Source organism: Prionailurus bengalensis, chromosome A3 (assembly GCF_016509475.1).
Source record: "Prionailurus bengalensis isolate Pbe53 chromosome A3, Fcat_Pben_1.1_paternal_pri, whole genome shotgun sequence".
NCBI lineage: Eukaryota > Metazoa > Chordata > Mammalia > Carnivora > Felidae > Prionailurus > Prionailurus bengalensis.
In genome coordinates, this window is record NC_057354.1 from 117,097,515 (window position 1) to 117,113,799 (window position 16,285).

A 16,285-nucleotide genomic window follows, 5' to 3' on the forward strand; every position below is an offset into this window, starting at 1 on the left:
TGAACCCAAACATCAGCAAAGTAGCCTGGATGGTTGGGCTGCTTGTGCTCCTGCGGGGAGGATACGATGGCATTTTTGTCATCTTTGCAGAGAGCATGCACCAACATGGTGGAGTCCCATCTGCAGAGAATCTTACCTCAAACACCCATGCTCAGCCACACTGAACTCTTTGCAGCAGGGCCTTGATCTAAGCAAACCCAGAAAATATTTCCAAAACATAACAGGGGAGGGTAATAGTGATCTACAAAAGACTTTCTACAATATCAAGCTCTTGTAATACGTTTCAGATTTTATAGAGCATCAAAAATTTGATCTACATCAATTTCACTAAGACATCAGTGACATTCAGTAAGGTCCCCTCCAAAGCCACTTACCCAGATGGTTCCTATGGCAGTTACCTTTTTAGTGTGGTAGGTCATAATCTCTAGAGAACAAGAAGTGCGTTTAGACCCCAAACACGATCCAGTGATTCAACTCATGGACTCTGGAATCAATTGCCTGAGTCCCAGCTAGGCTCCACCACTGACTGGCTGCACAATTTTCTTGGGCAGTTAATAATCTCTCAGGGCCTCAGTTTCCCCACTGTAAAGTGAGACAATAGGAGTGCCTACTCTAAAGAGGAGAAGATTAAATAGGTTAATACATATACAGGGCTTATCACAGCTGCTGGCACATCATAACCACGACAGTAGTTAGCCAGCAGTGCCCGGCACCCTGAGTAAACATAGGTAAGGAGGATGGGGGAGCCAAAAACCAGATTCTAAGTTCTCAGAGAGCTCTGCATGCCTGTGCTTCTTTGCACCACCACACGGCACCACATCGACATCTTGCACTTTGTAGAAAACCAACACATAGTTGAGATTTGGCCAGTCCTCTCTTTCTGGAAACTCACAGGAGAAATCCCATCCTGGCTTTGTTTCAGGAATAGCTATGTGCCCCCTGAGCAATTTGTTTCCTTTCAAGCTATGGACATTGTGAGACTGAGCAGACTTGCTTCCCCTCCGCTGGCTGGTCGAAGCCCCAGGGAGATCCAGGAAACAGGCTTCCACTGCTAAGGGACACAGCCACACTCAAGCCCTCCAGGCTTTTTATGAAATAAAAACTCACCAGCATAAAACACATAAGAATGGAAAAGAAGTATCAATGACTTTTTTTTTTAATCAGAAGAACGGTCACGTTAAATCTGAGGCTCCCCTTTTAGTAAGTAAATGGGGGTTCATGATGTGTAGTCTGTAATCAGCCTTACTCCTGGTTCGATCTTCTAACTCAACATTTCCCCAATTTCTCACCCTTTTCTAGTTAGTTTCTGTTACCTTACTAGATGTTATGTATCTCTGGGAGCCACCTTAAGTCCTTTTTGGAGGAAGTCAGGGCACAAATAAATAGATTCATTACATTAACTTGTATTTGAGAAATCACTCTATCTGATGCAGATTGTGGATTACACAGTCATCACTGATATCTCTCAGCACCCCCCACACCCCAATGCCACCCAGAGCAGACACCTAGAAAGGAAGGCTTCTTAAGAGGAAATCTAAATGAGGAGAGATGGTCACCCTTCCTGAGAGGTCAGGGGGATCCTTAAAAGAATTTGATTTTTAAATATACTCTTCACTGTATTTAACATGAGCCTAATTTTAGAATAAGAAATGTCAAGGCTAAAAGTGATATTTTTCAAATACTTCATCATTTCCCTGATAACCTTTGGTTGATCGATAGTTTAAACAGGTGTTTTGTTTTACTGGCCTGTTTTATTTTCCCTCCAGTCAAATTTGCTCTGGGCTATTTCTGCTATTTCCTGCCCTTTTCCATAACTCGACTCAGCAGGAGTAATGAAGGGAAGGCAGTGACTCCATTCTGTTCTCAGCTCACAGCTAGTTCACATTCAGATTTTCAGACCATTCATCTACTGCTGATGGGTCTTGAATCCCCAGTGTTGGAGTGAAATGTTTTCATCAGAAAAATAAATAACCAAAATAGAAATATGCATTTCCAGGTCTGTAAGCCTTGCCATTTATTTGATTCAGATCCTAAATGCAGAAGGCATGAAGCTGATTTCTTCCTCCCAGGTTGGCAAATGTCAGTGACAGGGGATGTTGCATCACTGTGTGAACTGTGTGAGGTTAACTCAGGGTCTTCAAACCCCACCAGCCCTCAAGGGGCCTGGCTGTGGGGCCCAGGTATGGGAAGGGGACACTTCCTGTACCTAGGCCCTACAGGTACAGGGTAGAGAGGGGTGAAAGTCTCTGGTGAAGGTCAAGCCCACAGGGACTAAGAGGCTGGCTAAGCTCCAGGGCTGACGCCCACCACTGAGTGTCGTCTCTAAACGCAGACCAGTCCTGGGAGCCCTAGAGTCCCTCCACCTCCTGGGAGTTGAAGTAATTAAAGAATTTCTCAAAATACTCCTTCAAGATACCCTACAGTCATTGGTGAATTCCCAAAAGGGAACTGGTGTCACCTTCTGTGCGTTTCCTTGAAAAATCTAGCTACAGCCTGCCTAGTAGGTCTCTGTCTCTCCAGTTCCAGTCACTTGGAAATTGTGATCAGGATGGATTCTTAGGCCCCATCCCAGGCCACTTGGATGACACCCCAAAGTGGGGCCTGGGAATCTCCATTTTCAACCCCCGCCCTCCATGATTTGGAGGCACGCTGACACTTGAAAGTAATTGACCATAAACGCACCTGCCACTTGTGACAGAAATTCATTATGAGTCCATGCAGAGAGTTTTTCCTCCACTACCCATGGTACCAAATAGTGTGACGTAACTTGCCTTTTATAAAGATGAGTCAGAAGTGGTGAGCAATGACAGGGTCAGGGACATAGGTGGTGGAGACAGAAGGGACTGGGAGAGTCCCCCTCAGAGCCCATTTGGAACCAGGTCAGATGCCCACCAGTGGTGGAGACATAGCCAGGATGTGCCAGTCAGCTTCCAGGCTTTTCCAGAAGCATGCCTGCTCCGGCCTCCTCCCTCCAGGTGCCTGCAGTCACCACTACTGACTGGCCTGGCACCTCTTACTGGCTGGCCTCATGCAGGCACTGTCTCCTTCTCCGTCACTCCACACAGTTGCATATGGGGCATGAATATTTAAAGACCTCTGCCTAGCCCAGCCACAAACAAGAGAGAGTATTATATATATATATTTTTTTTTCGCCTCCCCTAAGCTATTCTCTGTGGGAAACTGGAGATCCACTTACAATATTCAGATTTTATTTTATTTTTATTTTGCGGAGCTCCAGTTCAAATAATTAAAGTTGCCACCAGGGAGGGGAGCCTTGTGGTGGCTTCCATGTGCACACTTGCTGTCAGACCTGCTCTGTCTGCCTTGGCTGGGAAACACTCGGATGTGTCTAGCATTGCAGCCGCTGGTAATGAAGGGGACAGAGGGTGGCAGGGGCTGTCTCTGCCCCGCCTCTTGCCTTTCGCACATCCCAGAAGCCTGAATGTCTCAACAAGCCCCGTGCGGTTTGAAATTCTATTTTATTTGAATAGCCTGCCTGTGACTAGAATATTTTAAACCATGTTCTCAGGAGAGAACAAGGCCTGGGGGGAGGAAAAGTGGGCTTCCCTCATTCTCTTTCCCGCTTCAAAACATGGAAGTGGTTTTCCTTCTATGAGCTGCAGGAAGGAAAAGGGCCCAGGAAGTGGGATGTGACCACTTGATTGGTGGCCACACCCAAGGGCAAGTGAGTTCCTAGCTGCTGGTTTTTCTGACCTTGCCGGAGCTATAGCCACCTCTGCCCTCCCCCCACATACTGGTGCATGCACACAGACACTGGGATCCTGGAACACACCTGGGGCCTTCCTGCCCCTGACATCAGCCCTGTAGTGATAAAGGCATTGGCTTCAATGGGCCTGGGGGCTACTGAGATCAGGACAGAAGGCCACCACGCAGGCCTCCTCAGGTCTGCACGAGCTACCTGGCCTGCAGGGAAGTAGACCTCCATTTGGTGTCATTAAAACCAGGAAATGTGGCCCAGAGGGACAGGAGAGAGCAGCCTGGCATCTGAACTTGCCCTCTTCCATCTGTTAAGCCCTTCTCAGAGCCCCACTGAGAAGGAACCCCCTAGGGCAGGCAGAGCCCTGAAGGCTGGAGGCCAAAGAAGTTGTCAGCAAATTGCTGTCTGGTTGACTCCGTGAGACTTTTCAGGATGGTGGTGATCATTCCTGGACACAGGGCCCATCCTTCCAGGGATTTGGCTGGCAGAGGGTTCTCTAGCATCTCACTGTAACTCAAAAGCAAAATAAGGTAGGCAAGTCATGGCTGGTGTTGTTCAGGTTTATTTAGGCTGACCCCGCTCCCTCCCCGGGGTGGGGGGCAGACAAATAGAACTTTCACATAAGGTGAAGACGAGATCTTTTCTGACTACCATGTTTCAAGAGTTTATGAAACTCAACAGCAGAATCCTCCATGGAAAGGCAAAAAGCAAGGATGAGCAATAGTAATTATTACAGGATGGCTTGAGGTAGAGGAGAAAACAGAACCATAAGGCTCTTCCTTTAGCAGCCCCCACTGAACCCTCGACAAGGGTATTCTCTTCAGCCTGCTTACGGAGCAGATCTGGGTGGGGGCACACAGAGGGCTGCCCAGGGGACAGGAACAGCCCACCCCAACAAGGCAGGAAAGAAATGCACCCAGAGATGCATAGCCAGTAAATAAAAAATCAAGCTCAAACCCAGACCTTGTAGCCTGAGCCTTGTGCTCTTTCTGTCACACTTCCCTGCCCCTGCCGAGGGCAGGTGGTAACTTCTCGGCATGGGAGGAGCTGCCGTGGGCCTCCACAGCATCCCTGAGGACTGGCATTGCTCCTGCCTAAGCAGAACCCCTGCCCACCCCACCACAGACTCCTCTTCTCTGGAGGCAGGAAGGAAACACTGCCCCATTTTGCAGCCCTAGTTACTCAGTCAGTGTCTTCCCAGGCAGAGACCAGTCGATGGACCTAATTCCTGAGCAGCTAAGGGGACATTGTTACTCACCTAGGAGATTCAAATGTTATGTGTGCCTTGTGTGTGCCTTGTTCTTAGCCCCACATGGTCTCATTTGTTTTAGCAAACGAGAAAGGAAAAACTGTCCCAAGAGGCCTCATGGTCTTGATCCTAAATAAGGTTGTCATTTTCTGGATCTGTTCCACCTTCTGTAGAACATGTGTCCATCTAGGGAGAAGGAAACCCTCTCCTCTCTCTATTCACTCATCCTATTTCACTGCTGACCAGTGAAAGCTGGTTCTTACCAGGCTCCACCCGGGACCAGCCTCTGCCCTTGTATGGCCAAGCAATGCTGCATAGACACCTTGTGGGGGCTATAGTCATCTTCTTTGTAAATACGGACCAGAGCTGAGCTAGGGGAGCGTTCCAGGCTAACCTCATCCCTAGCTCCCCTCTTACAAGCCTGAGCTCTTTGGGTCAGGTGTTTGGGAACTGGAATCCAACCCCCATCCCACCTAAGGCTGTGACAGCACTGCAGAGACAGAATGCTCACGAGGAAGGCCAGCCCACCTTTGGACAGCTCCAGGCCTCAGCACTTGCCAAGTGGATTTGCTGGGGATTGCTTTCCACTCTGTGTTCCCTGCGCTTGTCCTCTTCCTGCTTTGGAACTTTCAAAGAACAGAGGCAGGACTCCATGCCAGCTATGTAACCTCCAGCTGGGCTGTCCACTCTCTGCCCGCAAGGACATAGAGATGCCCCCACAGGAAGCACAGTGCCCTCGGACTCCCTCCTGCCCCATGTCCCAACAGTCTCGACATAACCCACGTGCGAAGGAACCCAGCTGGTCACGCAGGGCCAGAACAAAGGAACACCTCCAAGGCAGTGTAGTGTGGTGGGGAGAGCAGAGCTTGGAGGCCACTTAGACCTTGGCAGGGTCCTTCCACTTTGTACCAGGGGGAGTTTATGTGAATCACCTTACCCTTCCCAGCCTCAGGATCCTCTGCAGGACTGTCAGGAGAAACTAGCAGAGGGGCATCAAAAGTGCCCTGCCTGGATCTGGACACATAGAGATGCTTAATAAATGGCACATGTGGCCTCTGCTCCTCTGCTGCTGCTGCTGTTCCTATTATTACCTGACTTTTGTGGTGATTCCAATATCAAAGGCTGGAGTCTGCCTATCTGAGGGTCCTGAGTCTGGAGAAGTTGGCCTCTGTTCCACCCTGGGTGACCTGGCAATAGAGGGGAAGGGGGATGTTGCCCAGCTTAGTGACTAAGGTCCAGGGAAGCTAATTCTCTCCCAGCAGCAGTTGGGCCCCTCACCCCCTCCTCCATCCCCACCAGCTCCTCTCCCCACCAGGAAGGGCATGGCGAGCACCCTCTTCCAGTCTAGCGAAAATCCCTTTTCTCCACAGCCCATCCCCACCCCACTCCCACCCTGGCAGCAGACACCCAAAGAGATGATATTGTCACATTTTCACAAATGAGGAGGGAGCCTGCAATCATGCACGGCTGGCTGGCAGTGTGGCCACATGTCCTTAAGACACAAAGGCATCTGCACTTTCCCCTGGGGTGGGAGTGGGGGGTGGGCTCCTATGAAAGGGACAGCTGCAGTATATAGGGCATGGCCTGAGAAAAGAGAGGAAGTCACAAAGGCTGGAAGGGAGTCTGGCCAAATGACCCAGAGCAGAACATCACACACCTGCCTTTTCTTTTAACATCTCTTTTTATCACCTGAAAATGGATGCCGGTTCTGCATCTGATCCTCGAATGTGCCTGTTTCTTTGCATTCAAAAACAGGACTCACTACTTACTATTGAATGGCCAAGACTTCAGAAAGATACCCCTGTTTACCCTGTTGCTTTGGGTCCCCCTAGAAAGACCTGGAAGGCATATGTCCCCCAGCTTAAGAAGCCCAGAGGAAGAGCTCCAACCCCCTTTCCAGGGGGGCTCCAGCCTGCCTTTCTTTGAATCTCAAAGGCTTCCTCACCCTGTGTGATCTCACTTCATCCCTCATGGTCACCATTAAGCCCATAAATGGTGCGTTTTGAGGAGTATCTGCCCTGCCTTGGTCACCTCTAAAGTCCATCTCAACTGTGCCTGTCCCCCACCCCCACCCCACAAGTCACCCTAACTCTCACCTGTGTCTGAAACTCCAGGAGGACCTTAGATCTGGTAGCTCCTCACACCCCCTGTGATGGAGACAATGCTCTTAAAGCCTTAACCTGGGGCCTAAGCACATGCCACTTTGTATCAGAAGGGAAGGAGGTGGAGGTTAGAAGTGGTTCCGGAAGAATTTTCCAAATGGCTTTTCCACAGACCCACTGGATGACTAAGAGATTTGGACCCACTGTCAGTCTCAAATGATGAGCCCAGACACATGTAATAACATTATACCCATACCCTGTATTAAGAATCCTCTATAATGTCAAAGACCACAGAGCCTGCCCACCTCCCCAGCCACCCTGTGAAGTGAATGAGATCTTCCCCATTCTACAGAGGAAGAGCCTCACAGGGCTTGGAGACACCCCCACAGTCACAGGCTAATCTACACAGAAACCAGGACTCAAACTGTAGTCTCCTAACTTCAAAGGTATTTGCTCAGCCACTCCCCTGAAGTAGTCAGGGGGTGGCCCCTCAGGATGCGAAGGGTGGACAGCTGCAGGGATGGGATCAGAGAGGTAGCTTGGAACTTGGCTGGGCTGGATGGGCACGCAGATACGTGGCAGGAGGAGTGAGGGAGGGAAGGTCACAGAGGGCTCGCGGTTGGGCAGTGAAGCAGCAAGTACTCATTTCAAACCCACCATGTGGCCAGTCATGCTGGAGATAGACCACAGGAATCTGGGATCTCTTTAAGGTGTTTTCAGCAGAAAAGTTAACAATACTTGCTTTCAGTATAACAGGTCCTGGTCTCCAGGTTACTTATGGATCACTTGGCTGAATTACATTAAAAAGCAAGCCAAAGTTCTTAACTCTAGCCCTCAAACACCCTAACCATTTGCACTCTTGGGAAAAAGAAACCTTCCTTAGTCTGGGTCTGAGGAAGGGACACTTCATAGTTGATAAGCCAACTGAGGGAGCATTTTTTAAATATCAATCCCTTATTATGTGGCTAAGACTGTGCTAAGAATGTCACTTGTTTTATCTCATTACCAAAACAGACTTGTGAGGAATCATGACCCCCATTCACTGACAGAGAGAGACCCTAGAGCCTTGACAACTTAAGTGACATGCCCAAGGTCACCCTGCTACTAAGAGGAGGACCCAGGATTTAAACCAACCTCTGTCCACCTCCAAAGCCAAATCTTCGAACACTAGTTAAGTCACTAACTTAACTCAGGTCACCTGAGTTTGAATCCCAGCTCTGCCCCTTACAAGTCATGTGACCTCACGTGAGTCACCCCCCCCAACTGGGGTAAAACTGGGTATAAACCTGTTGTACTTGCTGCCTGAGGTTGTTCAAAGACCAAATGAAAATGTAAAAACTCTTTGTAATGGGAGCAATTCTTCTTCTTCTTTCTTCTTACTTTGCACGGGCGGGAAGAAGTCACTCCAACGTGAATTCAGACATTGTGTGTGTTCTTGTTTCTCCTTTCAGTCAATAGTAACATGCGGGCAGGTTGGGGGCATTATTTTGCATAGTGCCTAGGATTGGTATCAGGAGGACATGCCCAATGAATTTGCTTAATCAGTCATTAATTAATTAACTAATTACACAGCCCCTCAATTATGAACATGACTCTGTCCCAGGATAGGAGCCAACAAGGACACTCCCCTTGGATTCTCAAGATACCAACAAATGTAGCCCCACTGAGATTTCTGAGCCAAAATAATTCTCCCCTCCATACCTAGAGCTGAGAAGCCACTGGAACCTAGCATTCTGTCCCCACTCATCATGATGTGGTTGACACTCCCAGGCCACATGCTAATGGGCCAAAGTAATCAACAGCAACTGTAATTGCAGTCAGACATAATTAATTTAATACCTACGAGCCATTCAAAATGAATCCCTCTGCTATTACATGATGAAACTGAGGCATAGGAAGAATTGCTGTCAAGGCTCATGGGTGTGAATAAAATCCTCCTGGGCACTTGGCAGAGATTTGGATCCCATTCAGAATCCACCTGCTAATCATGGACCCTTGTGGCCCCTACTGGAGATCCTTATACCACATTCCAAAGTCCCATGCCCAAGGGGGACACCCTGTTGCAAGCACAGACTCTCCCCACCTGTCAGAATAAATACTCCCCAAGTGGCTCCAGGCCCCCACAAACACTCACATGCATGGGGTCCATTCTCCTTCCACTGGTTGTCTGTAAAGGTTCTAGGACTTCCACTGCACAGTTGATCCTGTTCCCCAGCCAGAGGATTACAGAGCTATTTCACAGCAGCATCCCCATCACACACAGAGAGACAGAGGTACAGAGGAGGCTGTTTGCCCAAAATCGTACCGTCAAAATGTAACTCAAAAGAAAATATCACCCTTTTTCTTCCCATAAGACAGAAAAGATAACTCTCTGGAGAAACTGGATGCTAGAACACTGAACTGAAAAGTTTAAATACAGCATCCTTCACCCTGTCCCTTTCTATCTTTTGTGAGCTGTTTATCTCTAGCATGGTATTGCCTGCTTGCCCTTACCCATACAGGAGGAGAAAACTAACATTGATCAAATGTATTTGGTAGGCTGGGCACTGGGCTTTGTAATCTCATTAAAGTCCCCCAGCGACTCTTTGAGCAGAGTACAATTGGTCCCATTTTACAGATGAAGACAGAGGCACAGATTATACCACAAATAAAGACAGAACAGCTGTTTTAGTTCAAAGCTCATGCTCCGTCTGCATCACTCAATCCCCAGAAGCCCCCACCTTCCCTGGGTCTTCCTCAAAAAGCCCACATATTGCAGGCAAGAGAAACTGATCCTCCCAGAAGGGGGTGAAAAGAAAGCATTTTTTTTCCGACTTTCAAATGACATCAGAACCCTCCCTTGCTGCCACTTTTAATATAGTGTTTGTTGTTTTTTTCTGATTATAAAAGTGTTCTATGTTCATTGCAGAACATTAGGAAAATATAGGAAGGCATGAAGAGAATTGAAATTGCTCACACTCTTACCCCCCAAAGGTAACCCCTCTTACCACACTGGTGCATTTCCTTCCAGACACATAGACGTAGATTTGAGCAGAGTGAAAAGGGCTTATACAAATTTTGCATCATACCATATAAGTATTTGATGTCTTCTGTATTTATATTTTCTTACATCAGTGTTATTTTTCATCAACATGCTTTTAATAACCGCATATGCTACATTTACTTTATCATTCTTGTTCTAGTTATCAAAAAGTAATGGATATTCATTGTAAAAAAAATTAAAAGAGATTAAAGAAGGAAAAAAAATACCTGTAATTCCATAACTTCACCAGCCAGGGATCCCACAGTTATTATTTTTTATGTATAACCTTCATGTTTTCTTGCTGTGTTTTTACAAAGGGGGCATCCCTGGCTGGCTGTTTCTGGCTTTGATGTGATGCCTTGGAAAGAAGGAGACATGGGGTGATATTTTCAGACAGGATATCAATCTTTTAAGTCTCCTACATGGCCAGGAATCCAGCATTTCTTAAGCTTCCATAATTGCAAGTATTTGCCAGCACATTTTATTTGCTTTTTATCAAAAATCTGCATCTGGCCTGCTTCTTGCTATGTTGGGTTGATTTTTCATTAGGCTATTTATAGCTGGAGAGTTGGTATTTATTTTTTCCAGGTGAAGTAGGAGATGGCATACAAAAACACTGGGTTTTGCAATGAGTCAACACTCTTAATTAAAGTTAATAAGAGACTGTGGAACTCTTATTAATAAGAAGCCAAAGAACTCTTAAAATTACCAGTTCACACCCATACCACAGCCCTGTGGCATCTTAGGTTGGGAAGGAGCCTTTACCTTTATTCTAAGCTTGGATTTCCCTGACAACAACTTCAATCCTGGTTCCCCAGCCACTGCTGGATGACTCCCAGGGTGGGAAATATCAAGCTCATCTTTGAGTGTCTCTCTCTATTAGAAAGCATTTCCTTCTGTTCAAGTGAAATACACACTAGAACGTGTATCCTGGTTTGGTCTCTACTGTGGGAATTCAGACAGCCCTTCAGAAAGACAAAGAAAAGTAGCACCTTCCACCTCACAGCATTGCTACATTTGGGAGTGCTGAATGCAGAATGGGCATTATCTGAGACCATTGAGTCTCTTTTGTCCCATTTCAGCCTCAGTTCCATGCTGATATTTTTTTAATGGATTCAAGAGATTGTCGTGAAGTTGCCACGAGGTATGCATAGCAAACACAGGGCATATTCTAGGCATAAAATTGCAGTAATTACCTCTGGAGGAGGAAAGGGCCATGAAAGAAATAATAGCATTAGGCCTAGCCACAATACTCCTCTTGCTTTACATACAGAACTTTAATTAATAACATGACAAACACTGGTAGCACGTAATTGGAAAGTCTATTGGACCCCATCGACAGGGAGAGGGAAAAGGCCCTTGTGAAAGGGCCTACTGGAGCCAGAAAATATAATTGCTGGTGGCATGCTCCTGGCGTTGTCTCTTTTCACTTGTCCTATTTTCTGTCTGCATATAAAATAGGTTATTAGTCAAAAGCTATCATTTATAACCTATATCTATTGGATGTATCTAGAAGGATCAGCATTTTTATTGTCATGGGCTCCAACAAGTGTTATTTCTCACAGACATTATTTAGGATTTGAATAAGATTTCTCATATTTTCAGGAATACACTTGTCATATATATGTACATGTATGTATATACATGTATATATGTATGTGTCTGTATACACACACGATACTAATTGTCTGGCAGAGACAAAGGTTTAAAACCCACCACTTCCTTAATTCCTCTATTCTGAAGGTATGTCTGAGCTAAGATCTTGTTAAAATATAAATTCTGATTCAGCAGGCCTAGGGTGGGACTTGAGACCCTGCATTTTTTATTAAGTTCCCAGGTCATGCCAATACTGCTGGTTTACAGACCACGCTTTGAGCAACAAGGATCTAGAAAACCTTCACAACACACCCACAAAAGGTTTAAGTATTACCATAACATGCTGCGTGTATGTAGCGCTATAGATATGGTAGAAACAGCACAGACCATAGTGTGGAAACTGGCTCCACAGCATATGGGCCCAGCGACCATGGGTGACTTAACCTATCTAAGCCTCAGATTCCACATATGAAAAATGGGTATGATAATATCCACAGGAAGGAATGTTGTGAGTATAAAATGAGATAGCATATGTACAAGTGCCTAGCACAGCTCTCTAGCATTCAATAAATAGGCATTTAACAAAATACTTTATCCTATAGGTTACCCCGATAGAAATTGGTCCTATTAAAATCAAATACCAAAAGAGTTTTTTGCCCACTCTGAGCACCTGAACTTTAACTCCCAATAGCAAGCCAGGTCTACCTGGCATGGATATCTACATATAATAGTATCAAAGGGCTTCTTTTATCTGGGACTGTATTTAGGAGGAAAATGGAAGTCTTTGAGAGGGCCTTGAACCTGCAGTCTGCCCTGGGAACCGCAAATAGTTACTCTATTTAGATAGAAATACTGTATTTAGATACAAATAATGAATAAGGGATATTCAGAAAGAATTGACATCGGTCCTCCATGTCTAACTAAGAAATTGGTAAGTAGGACCAAGAGGATAGTTCTGGTCCCATTTGTATTCTTAGGTCATCACTGCTTACCCTCAGCCCATGAATCTCTCACTCTCAGGAATGTCCTCAGCCCAAAGGATGATGTGGCAGGCACGTGAAGGCCCTCTGCTGAGTCTGTGTCCTCCCCCTTGCAGGAAAAACACTTCATGTACACCTTGGTGATTGTGGGCACATTTTAGGCTATTTTTTAGTTATTAAGAATTGCCTCTTACTCAAAGTCTGAGATGAAAATGGACCCCTGACCAAGAAGACCAGGCTACCTCCTGCACTAAGTAGCCCCATCTCTCCAGTGGTCTCAGCCTAGGATGTACTTTAGAATCACCTGGGAAGATTTCAAAAACTTCTGATGCCCAGGACCTACCCAAGACCAATTAAATCAGAGTCTCTGGAGTGGAACTCAGACATGAGTAGGTGTGAAAACTCCCCAGGTGATTCCAATTTGCAGCCCAGGTTGAAAACCACTGGCTCAACCATTTCATTCGCAACATGTGGGCTCTATTTCACATTCTTTACTTCAGTCTTTATGACCACCTTTTAAGGTGGGCAGGGAAGGGATGGTTATTATCACAAATTTGGCTTAAGAAAGAAAATAGAGGCTCAGAGAGGTAAGTGGTTGGCTTAAAGTCACACAATTCATTCACTTCAATATTGGAGCACAAACCCCAAGTTATCCCATCGTCAACAGGTAATGAAACAAGGAGAGTTTGATAGGCCACCCAGGAATGAATGTTGATGCAAAGGGCAATTGCTTTCAGTGCATTCTGGAAAGGAAGTGGGATGAGTCATAGGAGCACAGGAACAAGGCTCCAGAGGTTGCTTCTCTGCCGATTCTGATGCAGTAAGTCTGGGATCAGGCAAGAGATTCTGCATCTAAGTTCCCAGGTAACACCAATGATACCAACCTGAAAATCACCCTCTGAGTAGCAAAGCATTGACTGACATTTTAGAGGCAGAATCTGGAATCACTAGTTATAACTACAGGTGAAAAGTAGGCCAAGTGAAAGACCAAAGGTTCTAGACTGCTTATATCTGAGGAAGAATACATCACCTGGATACACCACCTTACTAAACACTTGGTGGGTGAAAAAAATAAATGGCAGAAAAACATACTTTGCTATCCATTCACTGGCTGCCAGTTTTCAATCTCATTCCAAGCCATTTGCACCTGTTTCTAAAACTAAACTTTATGGAAACTGAAACAGTGCATGTCTTGGCTTGAGTTGTAGCTGTAGATATATATTTGCTGCTATAAACATAGGTGATGGTATTGTAAGTTGAAAGGAAAGTCAAATTTTTAGTTCTTCTATTTGTCTGTAGTTCTGAACAGTTGGATCAAGTGGCCATCTTGACCCAAGTCCTGATTGTCTTATGTCAAGTGTCTTGACTTGATTGTCTCATGTTTTAAGTCTTTGCTGTCAAGTGGGTCTGATTACTTCCCTTTTGCTACACCCAGCAAAATTGCAGCTATTCATTTAAATTCTGACTTCCTGGCAAGCTGATAAGCTTCATGAGGGCAGGGAAGGTATATATAATAATGTAGCACAGAGTAGGTGTGCAGTAAGTATAGGTTGAATGAATGGATAATCACCTCAAGAACTGGTACCAAGAAGGATCCTGGTAGATCTCCTCAGGAGCTAGTGATGCCATGCCTTGGCAGCCAGTACTGTTCTCAGTTCCCAGGCCTATTGGCCTAAAATATAGTGCAGGAAGATGGAGAAAGCTCAGCAGTAAGCTAGCCAATGTCCCCAGTGTCAATATGACAGGGCTACATCTCACCAACATGCTCAGCCCACTAGCAGACTCTACTTCAGACTGAAAGCTTCTGAAGAACACTGGGAATTGGGCCATTTCAACTACAGCTGGTTAGCTGGAAAATGGGTGCATCCTCTTCCCTTTCCTGGTACCCAACCCCTAAAGTGCAAGAAAGTGCTAAGGAGCTTCATAGGTGGGAAGTTGGTTTCTGTCCCTGAGAGGGGACCTGGTGAAGACAGAAGGGTCTTCCTGGAAATGTATACATCTTTATTTATCCTGATATTGATCAGCTCCTACCGCGTGCCCTCACTTAACCACTACTATGAATACAAGATAAGATGTCCCTGCCTTGAAGGGACTTGCCCACAGAGGGAAGAAAAGCCACCAGAGCTGTGTCCCATAATGGTCCCAGTAGCCTCAATTGTAAGATTTCAGAGGAGGGGGAGGTCATTTGTGAGACAGATGATAAGAAAAGGTCCGTGAAAATTAAATATTTAATTTTTTTAAATGGTGAGAAGGAAAGAACATGTAGAGGAAATGGAAAGATCAAAACCATAGAAGCAGAAAAATCCATGTCAGGTGCAAAGCTGACATGTAGACTGATGTGGGGGAGTCTAGGAACTAACATTCACTGGGCCCCCATGTGTGGACTACTGGATGAAATCTACTTACCTGTTGCTCTAAGGTAATACAGACCATTTTTAATCACTTCAAAACACAAAACAGGCTTATTTAGAAATCAGAATGCTCATCTAATCAGAACTTTAATCTTGCTTTAAAGTTAGGGCTTATTTCCCTCCCCTCCCCCTGCCACACTTGACCCTACTATAGATGAAAAGCCTGAAATTAGGGAAATGGTGGTCACGGTTCTCTCCCCTTCACTCAGCTTTCCTCTTCAGTCATCTGGCTAACTTGTGACCCTTTAATGCAGGGAAAGGAAAAGAGGCAAAGAAAGCAAAAAGCTCTTACTTGACCAGAACTGTTGTGGTAATCTGGCGTTGGTATTCTCTGGATAGGACAAATATTTAAGTCTTACTGGTTTTCACAGGGGGCACTTTTGTGGTTTCTTTGGAGATCTACATTTCTCCTCACCCCCTCCACTATTGCTAGGAATCTTTCACCTTGACTGGGGCATATGTATCTCCATTCCAGGAGGTCACTTACTCTTTTCTCTGCCCCTGGGAATCTCAAGATGCCTACAGCTTCTTTCTTCTGAGTTCTATTTACCTCTTCAAGAAGCCCTCTTGGACAAGATCTAAAATGACCCACGTGGGCCGCTTTTTACACAGCTCACTCTAGTCTATGTGTAATGCTCATGCATGTGTGCACCACCAAACTCTGAGAGTGCAAGCCATCCAATGGTTCCACCTTGCCTTTGTCCTGCCATCAGAGCAGCTACCGAACTCCTGGTTCATACTTTAGATTTTCCAGGTAGGAGTTAGACAGCATTCTACTGAGCTCCCCAAACTGTAAATGCTCAAGGTGGCATCATTAAAACTTCTCTCTTGGGATGAAGAGAGAAACTTCTTTGCAGAAGGGTAAAGTGACGTGGAACTCATAATATACAAAAAGCACATTCTAAAAAACTCTCTCCTGGTATTCAACCACCAACTTTTTAAAAAATCCAAGTATGTATGAGAGATTAAGAATTGTGTAACCTGTTTTCATCCACCCCTCTTGAAAGTCCTACATCATTGTGTTCTCAGACTTCCCTTTGAAGTGTAGTATCTATTGCCTCAGTGCTTCAGCCAAAATTCCTTTTTAACATTTACTACACTATTTGTTATCTCATTAAATTGTCACTGTAATCCTAAACCTATTCCATCTTAATGGAATACAGAGCTGCACTTCAAAAGAACCAAAGTGACAACAACAGTTTTTGAA

The 16,285-nt window shown here is 45.6% G+C and overlaps 1 protein-coding gene across 1 annotated transcript in view; it reads left to right on the forward strand.

Moving 5' to 3' along the window:
* The window catches only part of LOC122497295 (ALK tyrosine kinase receptor-like), a 145,511-nt gene that overhangs the window by 68,579 nt on the left and 60,647 nt on the right, over nucleotides 1–16,285 (forward strand). The gene's annotated exons all lie outside the window — the stretch shown is intronic.